Raw genomic sequence first — 21,004 nt, 5'->3', positions numbered from 1 at the left:
TATATACCCTACATATAGAAGATTAATAGCATTTCTCTAGTGCTTTCCCCCTGAACTTCTCAATATAAGTGGAAATGATTTAATCTGAATCACTTTTGAGCACCAGCACTCAAGCGCTCCTAGCTGTTCTTTCTTCTCACTTCCTTTATCATTACACATTCTTCCTTTATATAAAAAAAAAAATCATCTGTGTTCACTTAAACTAAAAAAATACAAATAAAAAATTTTTCCTACCTACAGTTTGGTAAAGATTGAAGAAATGGACAAAATCCAGGGTTGGTGAGTACACAGGCAGACACTGTTGTGGGGGTGTAAATTAGTACACTTTTTCCGGGGGATAGTTTGGCCATGTGTATCAAAATGGGAAATGTGAATCCCTCTGACCCAGACAACTCACAAAGAAGTGAAAAGATGTATGCTTGGTGAAAAATGAGATCTAACCTCTTCTATCATTAGCAAAGAACAGGTTTAAAAAACAGAATATTTAGACAACAGGACATTAGTTCTGAGATATTTAACAGATTAAACTATACCATAGTACGGACTTCCCTCATGGTCCAGTGGTCAAGAATCTACCTCCCAACGCAGGGACATGGGTTTGATCCCTGGTTGGGGAACTGAGATCCCACATGACACAGGGCAACTAAGCCAGCACGCCACAACAAAAGATCCTGCATGCTGCAACTAAGAGATCCCACACAACCAAATAAGTAAATAAATTTAAATTACATTATAGTAAATCCACTTGCCAGGGCAGGAGATACAAGAGACACAGGTTTGATCCCTGGGTTGGGAAGATCCCCTGGAGTAGTAAGTAGCAACCACTCCAGTATTCTTGCTTGGAAAATTCCATGGACAGAGGAGCCTGGTGGGCTACAGTTCATGAGACTGCAAAGAGTCAGACGTGACTGAGCCACTGAACACACACACTAGATGAAATAGTGACCCCTCCAAAAAAAATTCATGAATACCAGAAACCTCAGAATGTAACCTCATTTGGAGATAAGAGTATTTACAGATATAATTAAAAGTTTCAAGATGAGTCATCCTGGGTTTAGGATGAGCTGTAAATCTAAGGACTGACATCCTTATAGAAAAAGGAGAAGTGCTGTAGCATGAGGGCTTAGTTTAAAGAAATACTATGTAGATTTAAATGTATTGACATGGAAAGATATCTGTGAACACATTGTTGGACACAATAAAATAGGTCTTCAAGCTTATTTGGTATCTTATAATTTATCCCAAAGACAGATCCTTGCAAGGATGTTCACCAAAATGTTATGCCTAGTTATTTCTAGGTAGCACGATTTGAGTTGATTTCTTCTTAATGTTTTTTGTATTTGGAATTTTTTATAGTAAGTGTGATTTTTTTTTAATTTAGCTATTTTCAACAATAGCAATAATAATACTAACAAATATCCCCCTCAAATTATACCATAGCAAAATTTCCTTCTTTACCCTCAATGTGCCTATGATAAGTCTTGATGCTTCCATCCCCATTTTAAAGAATATGGAGGGTCAGGGAGATAAACCAACATCACTAAAGATTTAGAGCAGAATTTTCAAATTAAGCCCAGGATTTACCAAAACTGAAGGTGTCATTGTCAGCTGTTACCTTAGACATTTCTTTCTCACTACAAGAGGTTTGATCCCCACTCACACATCACCAAGAGACTGACCTTGAGGGATAGGACAGGAACACCTCAAGACCAGAGTATTCTCCTCATATATCAAAAGGGTCATGCTTTAGTGCGGTGACATTGAAGTTGTGCTACCGGAAGGAATGAGATTCAAGAGGAGATTCTCATCCTTCTAACCTCCCCCTACTCCAGTCTGTCACGCCTTTGGAAGGCAGGGGAAACTTCCAAAGAGGGTTTAAAATCCAATGGGTGAAAGAAATAACTCTAACATAGGGAGCAAATGCATGACATACTTGCTCCCACTCCCAGATCTATGACAGTCATCACTAATCAATGGCGATATTTCAGACTGTGCTTAGTCGCTGTCATGTCCGATTGTTTGTGACGCCATGGGCTGTAGCCCACCAGGCTCCTCTGTCCATGGGGATTCTTCAGGCAAGAATACTGGAGTGGGTTGCCATTCCCTTCTCCAGGGGATCTTTCCAACCCAGGGATCGGATCAAACCCAGGTCTCCTGCAGTGCAGGCAGATTCTTTACCAACTGAGCCCCCAGGGAAGCCTGAGAACGGAGACTGGATGACAATCCCTATAGAGTTGACTCCCCAGATGAAATCTATTCACCATCCTAGATTCTATTCTCAAACAAATTCTGACCAAAGACCAAAGGAAGAGTTTGTTGGCAAAGTAGCAGAGTAAAAGTGAGCAAAATCTTGGAAAAAGAATGATAATAATTATACATTTTATTTAGCATCTACTAAGTACCTACTACATGCTAGCTCTGGTGCTATAAAGGATGCTAAAACATTCTCTGTCCTTGAGGAGTTTATAGGAAGAAACAGAGATTATGAAGGTAGACATTGTAAAGACCAAAAAACAAGATACACAGGATTCTGTTGAAGGCTCCTTCTCCTTGGCTAGAACGACATCCATCCAAAGATTTACTCAGAGCTTAGACTTCCCAGAGCTACAACCCAGAGGCTGCTCCAGTCAACATACAAGCTTTATTCTTTTCTGAAACCAGAAAACACAAGAAATTTAGAGAATCCTTCATCACAAGAAAAAAATAAGTATACATGGTGATGGATGTTAACTAGACTTATTGTGTGATCATTTTGCAACATAAACAAATATGAAATCATTATGTTATATACCTAAAACTAATATAATGTTATATACAAATTATATCTATGTAAAAATATGCTTGAAAATTAAAAAGAAATGCAAGGAATCCAAAAGTGCTAACTCTCTACTGATTATAGAAATACTCAGTGCTATCATTTGTTGAGCAAGTGTCAACCACTTTTCATATACCATCTCCACTCCTCACAACAACTTGGCATATTATTATTTTCATTTTACTCATGAGGAAGATAAAGTTCTGAGTGGTGAAATAACATGACCAGGAAATACCCTTTAAGGAGTGGAAATGAGATTTCAACTCAGGTCTTTCTGAATCCATTTGTTTTACACCAAAAAGTTCTTCACGACCCAGGCAATCACGATGGTGTGATCACTCACCTAGAGCCAGACATCCTGGAATGTGAAGTCAAGTGAGCCTTAGGAAGCATCACTACAAACAAAGCTAGTGGAGGTGATGGAATTCCAGTTGAGCTATTTCAAATCCTGAAAGATGACGCTGTTAAAGTGCTTCACTCAATATGCCAGTAAATTTGGAAAACTCAGCAGTGGCCACAGGACTGGAAAAGGTCTGTTTTCATTCCAATCCCAAAGAAAGGCAATGCCAAAGAATGCTCAAACTACCGCACAATTGCACTCATCTCACACGCTAGTAAAATAATGCTTAAAATTCTCCAAGCCAGGCTTCAGCAATATGTGAACTGTGAACTTCCAGATGTTCAAGCTGGTTTTAGAAAAGGCAGAGGAACCAGAGATCAAATTGCCAACATCCGATGGATCATTGAAAAAGCAAGAGAGTACCAGAAAAACATCTATTTCTGCTTTATTGACCATGCAAAAGCCTTTGACTGTGTGTATCACAAAAAACTGTGGAAAATCCTGAAAGAGATAGGAATACCAGACCACCTCACCTGCCTCTTGAGAAACCTGTATGCAGGTCAGGAAGCAACAGTTAGAACTGGACATGGAACAACAGACTGGTTCCAAATAGGAAAAGGAATACATCAAGGCTGTATATTGTCACCCTGCTTATTTAACTTATATGCAGAGTACATCATGAGAAACGCTGGGCTAGATGAAGCACAAGCTGGAATCAAGATTGCCAGGAGAAATATCAATAACCTCAGATATGCAGATGACACCACCCTTATGGCAGAAAGTGAAGAAGAACTAAAGAGCCTCTTGACGAAAGTGAAAGAGGAGAGTGAAAAAGTTGGCTTAAAGTTCAACATTCAGAAAACTAAGGTCATGGCATCCAGTCCCATCACTTCACGGCAGATAGATGGGGAAACAGTGGAAATAGTGGCTGACTTTATTTTTCTGGGCTCCAAAATCACTGCAGATGGTGATTGCAGCCATGAAATTAAAAGATGCTTACTCCTTGGAAGGAAAGTTATGACCAACCTAGATAGCATATTAAAAAGCAGAGACATTACTTTGCCAACACAGGTCCATCTAGTCAAGGCTATGGTTTTTCCAGTGGTCATGTATGGATGTCAGAATTGGACTATAAAGAAAGCTGAACGCCGAAGAACTGATGCTTTTGAACTGTGGTGTTGGAGAAGACTCTTGAGAGTCCCTTGGACTGCAAGGAGATCCAACCAGTCCATCCTAAAGGAGATCAGTCGTGGGTGTTCATTGGAAGGACTGATGTTGAAGCTGAAACTCCAATACTTCGGCCACCTGATGCAAGAGCTGCCTCATTGGAAAAGACCCTGATGCTGGGAAAGATTAGGGGCAGGAGGAGAAGGGGACGACAGAGGATGAGATGGCTGGATGGCATCATCAACTCGATGGACATGGGTTTGGGTGGACTCAGGGAGTTGGTGATGGACAGGGAGGCTTGGCGTGCTGCAGTTCATGAGGTCGCAAAGAGTCGGACACGACTGAGCGACTGAACTGAACTGAACCCACGCAATCTCTGATGAGGGTAAAAATATATATGAGATTATAAGAACAGGTACACTCACATCTATCTATCTATCAATCTATCTAATCTGGTATATACATGGTCATGTACCCAGCAAACATCAACACCCACACCGCTACTAAGGAGAAAAACTGCATTTCTACGAATTACCAGGACAAAACAGTAATGGATGCCATTAACACTGCAGATGTATAAACTGGAAAAAAAAAAAAAAAGGTTTCTGATCATAGGAAATGCTCTCTAAAGCGTTTGATTCAATGGACTCAAATCAAGAAACTTCCCATTGTACACCTTCTCTGGCACTTATATAGCTACCAAGAACCTAATCGTATACTATTTGAAGTTGCCAGACCCTACGGAAAGCAAGTAGGCAGTGTGTGGAATCACATCAGCAGAACAGCAGCAGGAATATTTCCACTCCCTTGGTATTGGTTTTGCCTCTGCTTTCTTCAAAGCTATCGCAGGGCAGAAGGACTGGAAATCATAGCTGGGATGACAGAAAGGAAACAAAGGGAATGAAACAGACCTGGCAGACTTTGGAGGATGGTGAGATGAGGGGCAAAGTCTCACTTCATCAGTCTGGAGGTCTTCAATAGAAAAAAAAAACTAAACCAGTTTGATTTAAAGGTATTACAAAATGATGAAAAAATAAATTAAAATCTTTGCATCAAATAAGAGCTTTCTTCACATAACAAATACCTCAGATTAATCACTGAAAATTAAAGCACACAGTTCTTGTATTTCGGTTGTTTTTTCTTATATTGCCAACATGTTCCAGCGTTCAAGTCAAAGCCAAAGATTAAACGTCCTTATATTTTTGTTGTGATTTTACTGCCAAATGCAAACATACAAGTGTGAGTAAGTCATTACTCTCCCGCTGTTGTGGTCTGATTAATTCTCACAATATTAGCCAGCAATTCATTTTATCCCTTGGCGTCACAAGTCCAGTTGAAGGAGATAAGTGGCTGATAAAAGATCTCTGAGAACAGTTATAAATGATTCACTTTAAAAGAATAATAAAGCAACCACTGGATAAGCGCAGCTGAGTAAACCTTCCATATATCGCACAAAACTAATTTAGTTTAAAAAACTTCAGCAAATTATAGTCAATAATCCTCACTGTCACCCTGCTGCTCACAAAACTTTTGAGAAGAAACTTAATGCTGAAATGCAAATATTTAATTAGATTTTAATGGTGAGGTTTATTTTTCCTAAATCTGGTCATCTGTCTCAATTATGTTCTCCATTTTTTACAGTTAACCAGGAATTGTCATCCCCATGGGCTTTGGGGAATGTTTTCTCTTTCCTAATTCCTGTTTAGCATTAGCTTTTCCACAAGTGTAGCTCTTGTGGAAAGGGTTTCGTTTGTTCTCTTTTGGAAAAGAGAAACGTCTAGGAAAAAGAAAATACATAATTTTCTAAGCAATGCTTTTAAAGCTAACTGTCCTTCTGTCCTAATAACGGAGATTCATCAGTAGCTAAACAGTTGCTTGTCTTTTCCTACCTCACCGCACAGGGCAATTAATATGCGTTTTTATTTATTTAAAGTCTCATTAAAGCAGTTCTGTGTATACTTGGAAATTTTTTAAGCTATATGCCTTCCAAACGTATTCTGTAGTTTAGATTTTTATATTACTTTGCAGAAATTAGTGAAATGTGGCTGCTCACGCCCCTTTCAACAAAACCAATACGACAATCGGCCATAAAACTCTTCACAACTGTTACCGGGTAAAATACTGCAACTGCATTCCTGAGTTTCTCTCCGCCCCCCCCCCCCCCATCATCAAGCTATGCAGGCACCCTGCTTCAGACTTAACCCTTTTACGCTGGGCTTTGTGATGCTGAGGCTACTCTGAACCGCCTCTCTGTCCTTTTTGCAATGTTAGACTCCGCCAACAGGGGGCGCTAGGGAGACTGGCGGTCTGGAGAAGGAAGACGGGCCTTGCTCATCCTCTCAGCTTCCAGTCCCTCTGAGTATCTTCCCAGCAGTGCTTCTTCACCAGCACCAGCAGGTGACTGCAGTTCGCCGTTTTTATTAATACAACACTGGCAGAAGTAGCCTCATCTCACAGTCTGAGACACCAGCACGAGCAGATGCTGCACTCCTCCGAAGTGTGCGGGGTGGGGCGCCGTTCCAGCCCCAGGGGTCCGTCCTCCGAGCCTCTCCGCTTGATCATGCCACTCTCGTTCCTTGCTTCCCCCGGTGGCTGCTCACTGCTTTCTCGGTTGCTACCTTTGTGATACCTTAATATTCACTTTTTGCATCTCCAGTTAATACCTTTCGTACAATTGTTAGTAATGAATTCTGCAAATTAGTTGGGTGTACTTTCAGCCTCCTGAGGGATCCTGACTTGTTTAGTCGCTAAGTCACGTCCGACTCTTTTGCGACCCCTTGAACTGTAGCCTGCCAGGCACCTCTGTCCATGGGTTTTCCAAGCAAGAACACTGGAGTGGGTTGCCTTTTCCTTCTTCAGGAGATCTTCCCAACCTAGGGATCAAACCGGCGTCTCCTGCATTGGCATGCGGATTCTTTAACACTGAACCATCAGGGAAGCCCTACCCTGACTGATACACCTTGTTTGTTTATTTTTTTTTAATAAATTTATTTATTTTAGTTGGGGGCTAATTATTTTACAATATTGTAGTAGTTTTTGCCATACATTGACATGAATCAGCCATGGGTTTACATGTGTTCCCCTTCCTGGACCCTCCTCCCACCTCCCGCCCCCTCCCACCTCCCGCCCCCTCCCACCTCCCGTCCCATCCCATCCCTCTGGGTCATCCCATTGCCCCAGCCCTGAGCATTTGTTTGTTTATTTTTAAATCAGATAGAGCTAGGTTGAAATCCCAGCCTTCTACCACTTACTAGCTGGGTGCCCTTGGCAAATGGCTTAAGATGTCTGATTTCCTTTTGCCTTTATACAACAAGGATATACTATCCTAGAGCTGTCAGGATTAATGAGATAATCCATATCAAGTGATATAAAATAATACTTTAAAAAGTTGATTCCTTTCCCTTTCACCTTCTATAGGTTCAAGTTCTCCCATTTACAACAGATAGGAGTTTTGCTCTTTCCCTACAGAGAGTAAATTCATTCTTTATCCTACCTGACAACTTACATTGTGCCGATTGTAGTTCTAAAATCACCACTTGTTACCTTTTTCGTGATGTCTTAATTCCAGGTGCAGTCATCACAATAATTCTGTCAATCCTGTCAATATCTTTTTATGTTAACCGTACTCTTTTCCATGGCTTCCTGGCAGCCTGTCTTCTGTTTGAGTTATTTTGCTGATGTTCATGACATTTCTTTTTTTAAGACATTCCCACATCTCTTACTGTCTCTCCACGTGGTTTCTGGAGAGGTCCCCCCTCTCCCCACTTCCCCCTCCCACTCAGCCTCACCTTCACAACTGACTCCCTTCCCTTGCTTCCTGGAAGTTTCATATATTGGTAAAATAGTTCCACATTATGCCACATGTGTCTTTTATAAACATGAAATTCCTCTCTGTCCATTCACTTTTCCTTTGTGAAAGTTTTAGAATATGGCTCATCATGGGCCTGTGATAAATATCCACTAAGTGAAAAAAATTAATGTAATCTCCATTTATCCCAATCATCAATCTTTTATATTCCACCCTTTCCAAACACTTTGGCTTTACCTTTTGAAAGCAGCTATTTCCTCACTCTGAGCAGAGAAGAATAAACTTGGATCTTTCTTACTCTCTCCATTAAGATTACAATACAAAAACAAAATTTCCAGGATACAAAGAGATGTAAGGCATTGAAAGATCTAAAGCAGTGTTGTTCTGTATAATCGACGTTTGCTTAAAAAACATTCTACCTTCAATTTTTTTGTATGATCTATTGTTTAATTAAGGCACTTAGGCATAGTCTCTACATGGACAACCCAAATTAGTTATTGGTATCCAATGATAGCTTCTGTAGCTGAGTGCATGGGAGTATATATATATATAAATTATTTACAACCTAGATGGGTGGGATGGGGTAAGAGGGTGGGAAAGAGATTCAAGAGGGAGGGGGCATATGTACACGTATGGCTGATTCACGTTACTGTATGGCAGAAACCAACACAGCATTGTAAAGCAATTATCCTCCAACGGAAAAAAAAATTCGGTAAGTTGCACTCATTTTCTAAAAAACCTATTTATTATTTGCTTATATCTACTTTATTATCAGCAAGGTTGTAAGACAGGCAGGCACTGTTACAAATGGACCTTCTTTTCATATGAATTTTTTTTAATTGATCAGTGTGATTCATGTATTTCTGTTTGGTTAGCTCATACATAAACTGTTTCACCGTTTAATATTTATACTTCAATATTGCTACTAAAATGTTACTGCATCTTTGGCTCCTAGAGTTTTACTCACAGTTTCACTTCTTAAAATAGAATCCTCATATCATGGGTTTATTGTTTGTTTTTTTCCACAGAACTCTGCTTTTAGACCTCCAGTGAGGAGTTCCTGAGATACCTGATGAATTAGGTGTTGACCTTAATTGTTTCAGGACTCGAATGAGACAACAGAAACCATCTGTGTCATGTCCCTCCTTCACCACCATTTTACAGGGGACTGAACCAAGGCCCAGAGAGCAGGTACAAATTGGCCAGATTCCAAAGCGGGGATAGTAGAGCCAGGAAGAAATTTAGATCCTCTGAACCTCAAACCAGTATTCTTTCTCTTAATTTTTATCTTGTTACTTCTTTGGAAACCTCTAGACTTCTTTCAAATCTTGACTATCTAAAGGGAACCATTTCATTATTTCTAATCTCTGTTCATTCCATTTTGATGCATAATTTTTCTATTTTTCTTTCTATATCGTGACATATACACAAAAATTTGAATGTGTCCATGATTCTTTTTTCAGCACCCACTGCTCTACCACTACTTACTCTCAGTTCTTAACTGAGAGGCAGCCCAAGGGAAAAGAAGAATTCAGTTCAGTTCAGTTCAGTCGCTCATCGCTCAGTCTTGTCTGACTCTTTGCGACCCCATGGTCTGCAGCACACCAGGCTTCACTGTCCATCACCAACTCCCGGAGCTTGCTCAAACTCATGTCCATCGAGTCGGTGATGCCATCCAACCATCTCATCCTCTGTCGTCCCCTTCTCCTCCCACCCTCAATCTTTCCCAGCATCAGGATCTTTTCTAGTGAGTCAGTTCTTTGCATCAGCTGGCCAAAGTATTGGAGCTTCAGCTTCAGCATCAGTCCTTCCAATGAATATTCAGGACTGAGCTCCTTTAGGATGGACTGGTTTGATCTTCTTGCAGTCCAAGGGACTCTCAAGAGTCTTCTCCAACACCACAGTTCAAAAGCATCAATTCTTCGGTGCTCAGCTTTCTTTATAATCCAAATCTCACATCCATACATGACTACTGGAAAAACCATAGCTATGACCAGATGGATGTTTGTCAGCAAAGTAATATCTCTGTTTTTTTAATATGTTGTCTAGGTTTGTCATAGTTTTTCTTCCAAGGAGCAAGCATCTTTTAATCTCATAGCTGCAGTCACCATCTGCAGTGATTTTGGAGCCCCCAAAAATATGGTCTCTCACTGTTTCCATTGTTTCCCCATCTATTGGCCATGAAGTGATGGGACCAGATGCCATGATCTTAGTTTTTTGAATGTTAAGTTTTAAGCCAGATTTTTCACTATCCTCTTTCACTTTCATCAAGAGGCTCTTTAGTTCTTCTTCACTTTCTGCCATGAGGGTGGTGTCATCTGCATATCTGAGGCTATTGATATTTCTCCCTGCAATCTTGATTCAAGCTTGTGCTTCATCCAGCCTGGCATTTCACATGATGTACTCTGCATATAAGTTAAATAAGCAGGGTGATAATATATAGCCTTGACGTACTCCTTTCCCAATTTGGAACCAATCTATTGTTCCATGTCCAGTTCTAACTGTTACTTCTTGACCTGCATACAGATTTCTCAGGAGGCAGGTAAGGTGGTCTGGTAGTCCCATCTCTTTAAGAATTTTTCAATCTCTTTAAGAATTCTAAAGAAGAATTAATTAGATGTTAAAGACATTTGCAAGCCAGGATTTTCAGTTTCAAGATGGTATGCTGCTGCTGCTGCTGCTAAGTCACTTCAGTCATGTCCGACTCTGTGCTACCCCATAGACGGCAGCCCACCTGGCTCTCACGTCCCTGAGATTCTCCAGGCAAGAACACTGGAGTGGGTTGCCATTTCCTTCTCCAATGCATGAAAGGGAAAAGTGAAAGTGAAGTCACTCAGTCATGTCCGACTCTTAACAACCCCATGGACTGCAGCCTACCAGGCTCCTCTGTCCATGGGATTTTCCAGACAAGTGTACTGGAGTGGGGTGCCATTGCCTTCTCCTCAAGATGGTATAGTGAACGTATTTCCCTTTATGAACCAAAATTAAATGTTTTTAAAATAAACATGGATGCATATGTAATGCTTGAAAACAAGAGGGGAACTTTGAGCAGACTACGAAAGATGTAAGAAACCCCTGAAACATATAAAGGTTCTGGGAAGCTACAGAGAAATTCTGACTGTCCATTACAGTATTTCATTAAATACCTCACGACTAAGCCACAGCACACTCTTCATATTGTTTGACTTTTAGCTTGGAGCTGAAAGGAGAAAGGAAACAATATTGACACATTATTTCATTTAATCCTCAAAATAATTCTATCATTTGGTGTTACTGTCCCCACTTTGCAGATGAGGAAGTTGACTTCCATAGAAGTTAAGTAACCAAACTAAGACTTCATAGCTAGTCAGTAACCGAAAAGGAATAGGAACGTAGGTGTTTCTGCTTCTAAAAAGCCTGAGCATTTCTGCTACCCCCAGACATCTCTTGACATAGTGGAAGGACAAGCACTGATTACACATTGACATAGGACACACATGGGACAAGATAAAAAATTATTACTGACACTGCACTGGGCAGGCAGTTTGCTTAAAAATTCTCAAGGGAAAATTTAAGACAAAGGTGGCTTATCTCACTTATAGTAAGCAAACCTGCAGTATGCAGAAGACACATGGTTGGTTAGGGTCCCAGAAGTCACAAACGCCATTCAAGAGTGAAAGACATCTCACCACCAGTTAATGGGCATCACCCAAAATCTCTCTTTTAATCCCATCTTGAACTCAGACTGCGCCTTTGTGAAACGACCAGTCAGAGGGCAGGGTGGCAGGGTATGGCTCAGGGACTGAAAGAAGATCAAATCCGTGGTCATGCACTCATTAGATCACTGTCCTAAAACCTACCCTGAGTCGTCTCAGATGTAAGCTACATTTTATTCTTTTGAAGGCTTAAAGCCATCACTGAGGGAATTATGGCAAGTCCTCCAGGAAAAGCAAACCAAGAGGTACAAATGCCAGTCACTCCTCCATGCATGAAAATCTTAGTGGCTTCCATAGAAGTTGGCTTTGTGTACATCCATCATTGGCTCAGAGCTAAGAGATCTCACAGATGGATCTTCAGAGTTCCTGGGAAATCTCAGTCAGCAGTGTTTTCTTTTTTTGATTGAAGTACAGTTAATTGACAATTTTCCATTAATTTCAGGCAGACAACATAGTGATTCAATATTTTTATAGATTATACCCATTTAAAGTTATTATCAGCACTTCCCTGGTAGTCCAGTGGTTAAGAATCTGCCTGCCAACACATGGGCTATGAGTTTGATCCCTGGTCTGAGAAGATCCCACATGCCATGGGGCAATTAAACCCATGCGCCGCAACTCCTGAGCCTCATACTCTACAGCCCATGCTCTGCAACGAGAAGCCACTGCAGTAAGAAGTCAGCACACCACAACTGGAGAGGGGCCCCCACTTGCCGCAACTAGAGAAAGCCCGCATGAAGCAATGAAGACCTGGTGCAGCCAAAAATAAATTTAAAAAAATAAAATTATTATAAAATATTGGCTATTCCCAGTGCTGTGTTCACAGCTACAAAGAACAACTAGTGGTGGCCAGCAGGGAAAGAGGTAGAGAGAAAGACAAAATGGGAGAAGAGGATTAAGAAGTATAAAGTACTAGATATAAAATAAATGATGCAGTCATCAATTTTTGTTCTCTATTGTGACTCATCCCATGAGCTTGAGTTTCTACAGTAGCAACAGATTCTTATTTGAAGGTGCTCTCCTCAGAGGAAGAGCTCAACCACACAGAAAATAGGAGGAAGTGAATTAATGTTTACTAAGTGTCTACTTATGCCTGGGACCCAGTGTGAACTACTTTTTAACTATGTTATCTCATTTAATTGCACAAAAACTCTATAAGGTAAAATGAGTGTCTGTTTTGACAGTTGGTGCAGCCGAAGTGTGAAATGAAGAAACAGGCTCAGGTTCACAAGGTTAGTAACGTTGTGAACCAAAGATTCAAACCTGGATGGATTTGACAACAAAATCCAAGTTATTCTTGCTAAATCACCTTCTATAAAATAGGAAAACAGTGAGTTTTCTATACAACAGCCTATCTTATATATCCTTATTCTTTTGCTATCTTCTGCCTAGAAATAAGTTGATATAAAGTATCATTTTGCCTTTGGGGGGAAATGCTGTCTAAATACAGAAAATATTGCACCATTACCTAGTAAATTGTTTTTTTACATACCATAGTTTATCATCTGCAGATACTGTCAGGGCCTGATGTTTGAGTCATTATGCTTATGGGATTTAATTTTTAATGATGCAAAAATTATGCACAATATACCATCATTTCTCTCCCAAACCCAGAATCTGATAGCTAATAATTGCTCCTTACTTAGGGTGCTAACACTCCATGATATTAATTAGAATGCAACTGGAATCAGAAAACTAACTCTGAAAATGGCCTTTATGAATTCTGTGCTCATTTTCTTCCAATAACCTCAAGATTAAAGTTGTTGGATACACGCATCAACAATTTTTTTTTCCCTGACAGAGTCTTCTGCAAACAAGATATAAGGTCTGAAAAAGCTAGTTGCTGACCTTTCCAATTCATGCAAGTGCAAAGAACCTCTGCAGTTGTATTAGTCGGAGGAATACTAGCCAGTTTTATTTTCTAAGAAACATGTAAACTGAAATGGTTTTAATACTGAAGAGTTGGTCTATTAAAAATGAATTAAAATGTGTTTTAATATTGAAGATTATTTGTCCTGTAACAAATTGCATTCTTGTCACACATTGCATTCTCTCCCGCATCACTGTGGACAATAGTGACAGTAGTGGCACTCAAACCAGCCACTCAAACCTGGGTCCCAGGTCAAAAGGCCCCACTCCAGAATCTTCTCCAGTTATAACCCTTCCCATGAGGTGAGGAAGATGTGTGCATACTAAGTCACTTCAGTCATGTCCGACTCTTTGCGACCCTATGGACTATAGCCTTGCTCCTTGTTTCTCACGCCTCTGTCCATGGGATTCTCCAGGCAAGAATACTGGAGTGGGTTGCCATGCCCTTCTCCAGGGGATCTTCTGACCCAGGGATCGAACCCGCGTCTCTTACATCTCCTGCATTGGCAGGCAGGTGATGGCCAAGAAGATACACCCACTCAAAACTGATACCTCCCTCTTCTAGATTACCTCTGGGTTCCAAAGACCCTAAATCCCCTGCCCAAATTTCCACCAAACTGCTACTGGGGCCAGTATGATTTCTTCCCCAGATCTGTTCTCCAAAGCATAGACTGCACTGCCAGGATGTACAGCCTTAGCACTGAGGGGCGAATAGAAAGAAGGTAACAGTTTGAGTAGCCTGTGGCTGGTGCCTGGACATTTAGCCTGGGATGTACCCATGAGTGCTTCTGGGGCTTCTTACGATGCAGGGAAATGTGAGCAGGGGAAGAGAAACGGGTGGGCTTCAGTTTAGGAGCTAGGACCGCTCTTCCTGTGCTCACACACCAGAGTGGAGTCCAAGAAGTCTAGACATGAACCTGATCTTCCAGGTCATAATAAAAAAGACATGTTTATAAAGTTGGATTATAGAACATATTTGATAGTTTCTTGGTTTAAAATATTTAGACATGTGATATCTAGGCTTTTATTTGTACCCATGTCCTGAGTGTCACAAATATTTGGGAAATCCTACCAGACCCAGAAGGGCTTCCTTGGTGGCTCAGTGTAAAGAAGCAGCATGCCAATGCAGGAGACATAAGAGATGTGGGTTTGATCCCTGGGTTGGAAAGATCTCCTAGAGGAGGAAATGGAAACCCACTCCAGTATTCTTGCCTGGAGAATCCCATGGACAGAGGAATCTGATGGGCTACCGTCCATGGAGTCACAAAGAGCCAACCACGACTGAAATGACTTAGCCTGCCAGACGAGAGAGGGATAAAAATAGAGGGGAAAATGTATTCCTTCATAGCTCATCATCGCTTTTTCTGTTCATAAATCTTCAAAGATATAACTTCCATTCCTTCAATGTCTCTATAAAATGAATCATTTCCAAAAGGTGAAGATGATTTCCTTTGCTGATTACATTTCAGTATTTGCTTAGAGCGAGTAAACGCTAACTCATGCACCCCACATCTACCATGGAGTGTGGGGAGAGGGCTTGATGAAGCATGCAGAAAAGCTCCCCAAAGCTTCTTGTGTAGCCACAGGTTCCATCGTGTTCCATTCTAGGACCGTAGTGCACTGGTCCTGCCAGAAATACATTCTGAGAAAAACAGCTATAGTAACCACACTGCCTTTGTGTCACTGAAGTCTGGGTGAACATAAAAGTGAAACTACAACTCTGAAATCATGTTTTCAAGGTTTATTTTCAAGGGTGCACTTTTGAGTAATCTTAAGAGGCAACTTGAAGGTGGCAAAGTCCATGAATTTTCAAGTCAGATTTAGAGTTGAAGCTAGGCTTTGGGTCATTAGAACCATACTCATGTACCTTTCTAAACCCCAGTTTCTTCAACCATAAAATAATATTCAGTACAACCTGGTGCATCAAGCAAACATACAGGTCAAGTAAGAAAATGGGTAATTTGCCTACTGGAATATCTGGCAGACAGAAAATGCACAACTAATGTTGGCTTTCATGTTGGTTTTCATTTTTTGTCTTCTGAGGCTGAGTCTGATTTTACTTGGATTCTGTCCCCATCTTTGGCAAATAAATTGACTTTAATTCTTCAACCTTCAACTAATACTTGGTGCCTGAATATTTCTGGTCCTCCAACCTCTTTTGAATTTCATCACTTTTTCCTGATTCCCTCTCTATGTTTCATATCCACCCTCCCCAAAAGAATGACCAATTCTTTGAGAATAAAGACTGGGAAGACGGTCACACATCCTTCAGCACAGCCATGTTCTAATTGCCACCAAGAGTTCTTTTACTTTTAATTTAATTGTATTTTTTAGGCCAAAAACATTTTGTATTGGGGAATAGCCAATTGACAATGCTGTGATAGTTTCAGGTGAACAATGAAGGGACTCAGTCATACGTGCTGCCAAGAGTTCTTGATGATCGTTTAGATCAGCACTGGTGTTCTCTGTCTACAAATCTGGTATACGTGTTTGCAAATTCACACATGACAAGAACACTACAAATTTTATTCTTCCAATAATCAAGATAATTTGCATTAACAATTACAGCTACTAGGAGGCATTCAATTCTACAATGCGCATCATTTGCATATCCCTACAATGGAGAATCACTTTCGCAACTGATGGAAGAGAGAAAGTGAGGGAGTTGGTCATTTACCATAATGACTTTTTCATGATAAGCAGCCAGCATTTGTGATTATTTCCAAAGGCAGTGAGCAGGTTCAAAGTCTTACATTAGTGGACTTTAATTAGGAGTCAAGTTTGCATACATTTTAAATGTTAATCACTGTTCAGCAAGCCAAAGAACTGAGATAGGTCGCCCACAACCTACTCTTTCCAGAGAGAATATATCTTTTCCTTTTTTGTTGAGATGTAAAGTACCATGGGGCAGGGGCACAAAATCCTGTTTCTCAAAAGAAAATAGCAAAGGACAAGCAGAGTTCAGAATGGTGACTCAGAACCCTGGGACTTGAAAATCTTACTGCTCTTAGCTGAATTCTTATAACTTTCCACCCTACCCCCCAAAATGTGGAACAACACGTATTGTCTATAAACTCCATTGATTTTTAAGACTCTTTGGGAAGCTCTGAACCTAACGTGAGGCACAGAGGCAAATGCAGAAGGAGAGTTGACAATTTCTGGCCTAAAATTAGTGAACTGGATCTAAGCAGTTCCTCTGAATAGGGAACTCTAAATCTGATCCATGACCCAATTTCACTACCGGAAAAAATAAGAAAACCAAAGACGGATGCCACAAAATGGATAAAATCGCCTGTTGTTCCACAATTACGTTCGTCTTATTTTTCTGGTATTCAATGTCCTTTGTTTTATAAAATCACTTCTTAGCTAATCATGTGTTGTTTGTTTGTTTTTAAACAAGTCCTTGCTTGGTAACATTTAAAAGTTGGTGAGTCTCCTAAATTTAGGAAGAACACAACTCCCAGGTAGATGGATGAAATTCTCAAATCCGGGGAGAGCTGAGGCAGGAAACCATGCCGTACAGGTCTGCAAAAGACCAGCGCCCTGGCTCTGATTCTGTTGTTTTGTGATCTTTCTTTTCTGCCCAACAACAATGTTTAAAAGTCAATATTTCTCCATTTCCTGTCTCTCCTTTTAATGAGAAAGGACAAACTCTTGAAAACAGAAATGTATGCAAGATTCTTAAGACAGAAATTATTTCCTCAAAGTGCTTTAATCATGCTGTTGAAAACCACTTCCTCCAGTAGCCTAATCACATAAATCACAGTAAAAGGTTAAAGACAAAGTTCAATTGTGCCCAACTGCCTGCAATGGTTTCTCAGAAATGGATTACTTTCTATTAAAAGGTAAAGTCATTCTGCTACCATTGGTATGCTCAGATGTCTCTGGCTTGTATTATAGTAACTTCACATCCAGATCATGAGCATGGATGTTTGGTTTGAAGGGTTCTTGTTTGATTTCTTATCAACTCTTGACTTAAATCTAAACAACGGGCAGAACTTCCAGGAAGTTCAAGACTTCCAAACCACCAGCAGCAGGTGGCAGCAGCCAGGTTTCATAAGAGGATAATGATAGTAATACAATTGAATTCCATTACTTCTGCCTTGATAAACTTGTAAATACTATCTAAAGCAGTATCATTCCATTATTATTCAGGGTTCCCATACATTGGACTTCCCAGGTGGCCCTAGTGGTAAAGAATCTACTTGCCAAGAGATAGACTGTAAGAGATGCGGGTTCAATTGCTGGGTCAGGAAGATCCCCTGGAAAAAGGGGATGGCAACCCACTCCAGTGTTCTTACCTGGAGAATTCCACAGACAGAGAAGCCTGGTGGGCTACAATCCATGGGACTGCAAAGAGTCAGACACAACTGAGCATCTGAGCACTCCCAGACACTAAGCATTATGAACAGAATAGTTTCTCAGAAACATGATTTATTTACTGAAGAAATATAGTAAGTTAATTATGGAGTATATTACAGTGATTTTTGATGCAAACTTAGAGTTACCTAATTCTCCTGAGCCTGACTTTTTTCATCTATAACAGTATATGTTTGGCCTGAATAGACACTTTTATCTCTGATCATTAAGCAATTATTTTGTGCCAAGTACCATGCGCGGTACATCACAAGTATCATCTCATTTAATCCCTACAATAACTCTATGAGTTGAGTACTGTTATTAGCCCCCCACTCTTTTCCAAGTCCCTTACATGATCTCACTCCATTCTTCCCCAAACAAAATACACTGACGCTGCTTCAGGTAAATACAACTACTCTTTCCCCAAAGCTCATTTACAGCTTCTATGTGTTAAACAGTTTTGTTTCACTGGTTTTACTTCTATTTTTGTGTTCCTCTTTGGTTAATTGATTGGTTTACCTTTCAATGGCATTGCAATTTGCATCTCAGCTCCTTAAAATTATAAGAGGAAAATTAGCTAGCACTTTTAAGCACCAAGCAAATGGCATATGCTTTCTAAATATTTTCTCTTATCCTAACAAAAACCCATTGCCCAATTTTACAAGTAAGAATAGTCTGAGGTGCTAAATAGACTGCCCAAGACCACACAGCAAGTCTCTCCCCACCCCTCACCCTCCTAAGTATAGCTGACTTATAATGATTCAAGTATACAACAAAGTGATTCAGTTATATATGTTTTTCCAGATTCTTTTTTATTATAAGTTATTACAAGATATTGAATATAGTTCCCTGTGCTATATAGTAGGCTTTTATTGTTTATCTACTTTATACATAGTAGTGTGTATCTGTTAATCCCAAATTCCCAATTTACTCTTGCCCTCTTCTGTCCCCGTGTGTGTGTGTGTGTTTGTGTGTGTGAGTGCGTGCGCTCAGTCGTGTCTGACTCTGCGATCCCATGGACTGTAACCCACTAGGCTCCTTTTGTTCATAGAATTTTTCAGGCAAGAATACTGGAGTGGGTTTTTCCTCCTCCAGGGGATCTTCCCAACCCAGGGATCAAACCCAAATCTCTTGCATCTCCTGCATTGCAGGCAAATTCTTTACCACTGTCACCACCTGGGAAGCCCTTTGTCCCCTTTGGTAAATCATAAATCTGTTTTCTCTGTCTGTGTAGGCTCTCTCCCTCTCTCTGGACTGGTTTAGCTTTCTTTCCCACTAAGCCCTACTTCTTATGACACAGCTCTTTGAGAAAACAAGTTGATGTCTGCATCCTTTCTTTCTATACAAAGATCACTCATTTCAAGAAAAGCCAGAAATTAGTTTACACAAATATTGAAGCTGTTCGGAATTGATAAGAAAGTTCATATTTAGAAAGGAAGAACGGCTAGTGTTTTCTTTCTCTGTTCCTTAGATTGTTTATGACCAATGATCTGCTATTTAGCAAAAGGAAGACAGCAGGGCAGCTGCTATCCTGTGAACAGCAAAACTAAGTTATCAAAATATGTTTTTAAAATCTCATTTAATCTGAATTAAAAAATGAGAATTGTGTCTACAAAAACTTGCAGTTAATGACTGAGGCATCACACATATGATTTTAAACAATGATTTCTTTTATTCTTTGTGGCTTTGAGCAAAGAGCTGCTTCATCTATGTTACACTTCAAATGGTACCCAAAATTCCAGCTAATTTATTACATTTTTATTACATATCAGGACATGGAGTGAAAACTTTATCAATCAATTCATCTATTTGTCTAAGATTAGTTGTATAAATTCAAATCTGAATATGTTTCATATAGCTTAGATTTCCCACCTACGCCAGACCCTACTACCAGAGCTTCTGTATCTATTATGTGTCATTGTTCCTTTTATATCCCTCAATCTCCTCTGTGACTAACTAGCCACCAATTCTTCAGGCTCTGAGTATCCTTTCCACATCAGAATCTTTAATTGTTTTCCTAAGCCATATTTGATTGTCCCCATTTTGGAGAAAAAGCACAAAAAGCAGAGTTTCTTTAATTTTCTCCAAGCTCTTCCACTCAACAGGCAATGAATATTCACAAGCCATATGATTCAGCAATCTGACTGCTGGTTAGGAGATGAAAGGAAATGAAGACAGAATCTGGGGGAGATTATCCGCACTCCACACATCCACTACAGTATTATTCACAACAGCCAAGATAGGGAAACAACCTAAGTGTCCACCAATAGATGAAACAATAAAAAAGATGTGGTATATGTATGCAATCGAGTATTATACAGCCATGAGAAAGAAGGAAATTCCGCTGTTTGAGACAACATGGATGGAACTTGAGGGCATTATGCACGAAATAAGCCAAACAGAGAAAGATGAATACTACATGGTATCACCTATATAAGGAATCTAAATAAATAGTTAAATGCATAGGAAGCAAAGTAGAAAAGTGGTCGCCAGGGGCTGGGGAGTGGGGAAAATAGGGAGAGGTTGGTAAAATTGTACAAATTTTCAGCTATAAGAGGAATAAGATTTGAGGAACTAATGGATAACATGGTGATTACAGTTAATAACACTATTGTATCATTGAAATTTGTTGAAAGTAAGACTTAAATGTACATGAGGAGATGCATGTGTTAATTAGCTAGATGGGAAGAAATCTTTCACAATGTATATCATACCACATGATATATACTTTAAATATCTTACAATTTTATTAGTTGATTATACCTCAAGAAAGCTGAACAAATACCTGCTATATGTGAACCACCACATTAATAGTTATAAATGATGTTAAGATTTTTACAAGATAAATTTTGCACTCAAGGAACTTAGACTCTACCAGTCGATCCAACTAAACAAACTGGTTTCTAACTGACGTAGAGTTCTCCTACAGAGAGAAAATTAAGCACATTATG

This window comes from Giraffa tippelskirchi, chromosome 1 (assembly GCF_054371585.1).
Source record: "Giraffa tippelskirchi isolate mGirTip1 chromosome 1, T2T-mGirTip1v1.2.pri, whole genome shotgun sequence".
Classification (NCBI taxonomy): Eukaryota; Metazoa; Chordata; class Mammalia; order Artiodactyla; family Giraffidae; genus Giraffa; species Giraffa tippelskirchi.
Note: the sequence above shows the minus strand (reverse complement) of the source record.